General features: G+C 37.6%; 1 protein-coding gene across 1 annotated transcript in view; it reads left to right on the forward strand.

Annotated features, from left to right (window-relative positions):
- LOC149130441 (uncharacterized) overlaps window positions 1–5,000 on the forward strand; it is a 179,099-nt gene that overhangs the window by 143,046 nt on the left and 31,053 nt on the right. The window lies entirely within an intron of this gene.

Below are 5,000 nucleotides of genomic sequence, written 5' to 3' on the forward strand. Positions count from 1 at the left end.
CAGTTATACATACGTACATAGATGCATATACATACATATCTACATACATACACACATACATATTTACATACAATCATTTCATACATACAGTTATACATACATAGATACATACATACATGTATGCAATACATACATATATACGCACTGATGCACCACGTGACCTACCAAACCTCATTTTAAATCGCTGCCATAAATTTACTGGAAGATCTGCGTACACGCACAAAATTACAAATACAACGTACACACAAACACACACACACACACAGGCGTCTCTTGTACATTTTTTAAATCTTTTATTTGTGTCAGACATTAGACTGCAGTTATGACTAGGCACCGCCTAGAAGATGGTCAGTTCAATGAATCGACATTGCTACTTATTCTATCGGTCACTCTTGACGACAGCTAAGTTACGTAAGCGTAAACAGCGATACCGGTTTTCAATCGATGGTTTTATATATATATATATACATATATATATAGGCGTGGCTGTGTGGTAAGAAGATTGCCTCCCAACCATGTAGTTCCGGGTTCAGTCCCACTACGTGGCACCTTGGGCAAGTGTTTTCTGCAATTGTTGTTGTTGGCACTCCGTCGTTTACGACGTCGAGAGATCCAGTTGATCCGATCAACGGAGCAGCCTGCTCGTGAAATTAACGTGCAAGTGGCTGAGCACTCCACAGACACGTGTACCCTTAACGTAGTTCTCGGGGATATTCAGCGTGACACAGTGTGACAAGGCTGGCCCTTTGAATTACAGGCACAACAGAAACAGGAAGTAAGAGTGAGAGAAAGTTGTGGTGAAAGAGTACATCAGGGTTCGCCACCATCCCCTGCCGGAGACTCATGGGGCTTTAGGTGTTTTCACTCAATAAACACTCACAACGCCCGGTCTGGGAATCGAAACCGCGATCCTATGACTGCGAGTCCACTGGGCACTGGGCCATTGCGCCTACACGTTATCTACTATATATGTGTGTGTGTCTGTATGTGTCAGTGTGTATATATGTATATAATATATATATATATATATATATATATATATATATATATATATATATATATATAGAAAGATATATATATATATATATAGAAAGATATATATATATATATATAGAAAGATATATATATATATATATATATATATATATATATATATATATATATAGAAAGATATATATATATATATATAGAAAGATATATATATATATATATATATATATATATATATATATATATATATATATATATATAGAAAGATATATATATATATATATATATATATATATATAGAAAGATATATCTTTCTATATATATATATATATACATACATACATACATACATACTCATATATATGCATATAGGCACTCACAGAGGGGAGAGATTGGGGGATGAATAGGAATAGTTATAGCTATATATGCACATATATATATATATATATATATATAGAGAGAGAGAGAGAGAGAGAGAGAAAGATATATATATATATATATATAGAAAGATATATATATATATATATATATATATATATATATATATATATATAGAAAGATATGTATATGTGTGTATGTGCATATACTCACACACACACACGTGTGTGTGTGTCCTTATATAATAACTTAGTGAAACTGAAGTCCTTTTCCCTCATAAAATGCCGACGACAATAACACTATAAAACAATAAAATAAACCAACACACAAAAAAGAAATAAACATACGAAAAAGTTTCTTTAAAAAAAGACAAAAACACTGAGTCGAACGCAAAGGAAAGACTCTCTCTGATTCCAATCTGGAGAAAAGCGTTAAGACGAAAGTCAAAAATATAACAAACACAACAGCAACTATAATACTATTACTACTACTACTACTACTACTACTACTACTACTACTACTAATGATGATAATAATAGCAATAAGAATATTAACCAAGAAACAGCAACTAATAAATTTAAAAAGTATTTATATAGAAGAGGTAAAAGAAAAGGAAAGGAAAGAACAATATCGCAGCAACATGAACGAACGATAATTCGCCATTTTGTTTAGTCTTAGCAACGCAAGTCACGTCAGAGCGTTTTCTTCTGCAGACAGACGGCCATCTTTTATGTCGTTCTACATTCGACATTTGGACAGTTTTGTGGTTTTTGTTTTGTTTTGTTTTATTTTTGTGCAGACCCTTCCTCTATCGAACCCAACCCAGCCTCCTCTCCGTCCATATTTAACGGTTTTCTTAATATAAAGAGAAGTAGAGGGAGAGAGAGAGAGAGAGAGCGACAGAGAAGTAGAGGGAGAGAGAGAGAGAGAGCGACAGAGAAGTAGAGGGAGAGAGAGCGACAGAGAAGTAGAGGGAGAGAGAGAGCGACAGAGAAGTAGAGGGAGAGAGAGTGAGTGGGAGAGGGAGAGAGGGACAGATACACAGAGGGAGGGAGAGAGGGACAGAGAAAGAGACACAGAAGAGACGAGGGAGAGAGAGAGAGTGACAGAGGAAAGAAAGGAAAGAGCGTGACAGAGGGGAAAGAAAGAGAGACGTAGGGGAGAGGGAAAGAGAGCGACAGTGTGAGAGAGAGAACAGATTGACAGAGACAGACGGATTGACAGTCACACAGTGACAGAAAGGGAGAGAGAGCGACAGAGTTTGTGGGGGCGACAGAGAGAAGACGATAGAGATAGAGAAAGAGAGAAGCATGATATTGTGATGTTTACGATGTTAGAACGGTGTGCTGCCGTTGTTGTTGGTCTTGTTGTTGTTATTGGCCGTGGTGGGTAAACATGGAACCATGGTAGACGTAATGGTCGTGCGATGGTAGAAGGCGCGCTGGTGTGTGTTGTGAGAACGGTGATGAGGAGGAGGAGGAGGAAGAGGTGGAGGACTATGATGATAATGAAGTTGCTGATGATGATGATGATGAGAGTGGTGGTGGTGGTGGTGATTACGACGTCGATGATGATGATGATGATGATAATAATGTTTGTTATTGTTAGCTCTAGGAAGCTTATTTCAAATAGTGCTGTTATTGTTGTTGTTGACAGCGGCAGCGGTGGTGGTGGTGGTGGCAGGGATGTCGTTGGAGATGGTGGCGGATATGGTGGTGCAGGTGGCGGCGGCCGTGGTTATGGTGATGGTGATGGTAAAGTTGCGTGGAAAATGGAGAATGAGTCTCAAATCCTGCAGAAGTTGTTGATATAAAGAGAAGTAGAGGGAGGGAGAGAGAGAGAGAAAGCGACAGAGAAGGAGAGAGAGAGAGAGAGAGAGAGAGAGCAACAGAGAAGTAAAGGGAGAGGGACAGAACGACAGAAGAAAGGCAGAGTGAGAGAGGGACACACACGGAGCGACAGACAGACAGAGAGAGAGAGAGAGAGACAGCGAAAGGCAGGGAGAGAGAGAGAGACAGACAGAGAAAGAGACACAGACATCGTTTCAGTTCTAATTATTGTTGCTGCTACTGCGGCTACTACTACTACTGCTTCTGCTGCTGCTGCGGCCACTGCTTCTGCTACTGCGGCTACTACTACTGCTTCTGCTGCTGCTGCGGCTACTACTACTACTGTTTCTGCTGGTGCGGAAACTGTGGCTACTGTTGCCACTACTCCTACTACTGCCACTGCTGCTTCTGCCAGTGGTTAGCCCTAGACCCCTAAATTCTCCAGCCCCTTTTTTCATCTCTAATCCCCTTTCATAGCTCTTTCATTCTGTTCGAGCCTCACGGCCATTCTAGAGGGTTACTTCCTTATTTTCCTACACATTGACTCATCTTTTTATCATTTGTCCTCTCTCTGTTTCGGTCATTCGACTGCGGCCACACTGGAGCACCGTTTCGAAGAATTTTAGTCGAAAGTATCGATCCCGGTGTTTTTTTTTTGTTTTGTTTTTTTTTCTTTTTGGTAAAGTCTGGTGCTTATTCAATCGGTGTCTTTTGTCGAATCGCTATGTCACGGGGATGTAAACACAACACTGGTTGTCAAGCGGTGATGGGGAGGGGGGGGGCAAACACAGAAACAGACATACGCACGCATACATATGATGCGTGCGTGTGTATGTGTGTGTGTGTGTATATGTATATATATATAATACATATATGCACGTGTACAAATATGTCTATAATAGATTAATTAGAACAATATAGAAATGTATATACGTATGTGCATACACACACACACACACTGTATACATCTATGCATACACACATATATATATATACATAAATATATACATAAATGTGTATGTATATATATATATATATATATATATATATATATATATATATATACGTGCACACACACAAATATATATACATGTATGTATATATTTACGTATGTATATGCGTATGTGTTTCGGAGTATGTATCTTAGCGGTGAGAACAACGCCTATCACCTCTACCATTAGCGGGCAACAGTACCAACAACAACAATAATGATGATGATGATGATAATAGTAATAATAATAATAATAATAATAATAATAATAATAACCGCTGGAACAGTATCAACACGAATAAATCAACTTAATAACTTGATCCGTTTCCGGCAGCAAAAACATATATCTGATCTAGTCTATTTTATGTCAATACAGAAATACACTGGCACACACACACACACACACACACACACACACACACACACACTCGTGCACACATACAACCATATATATGTGTGTGTATATATATATGTAAATATGTATTCATGAATGTACGTATGTATGTGTGCATGTATGTATGTATAAAGATCGAGAGAGAGAGAGAGAGAGGAAGTCTGTCACTAGGAGAGAGAGAAAAAGAGGGATATATATTGGTATGTACTTTTTAGTCGATCAATGTATGTATACACACACAAACACATATATACACGTCTGTATAGAGTACATATATACACACTATATAAAGTATAGATATATGTTTACATACGTATATATATATATATATATATATATATATATAATACATATGTACGTATGTACTTGTACATAATGTATATGTATAAACATAAATAGTTATCTATATACTTATCTA

The sequence above is a fragment of the Octopus bimaculoides genome, chromosome 28, assembly GCF_046866305.1.
Source record: "Octopus bimaculoides isolate indiv1 chromosome 28, ASM4686630v1, whole genome shotgun sequence".
Lineage (NCBI taxonomy): Eukaryota > Metazoa > Mollusca > Cephalopoda > Octopoda > Octopodidae > Octopus > Octopus bimaculoides.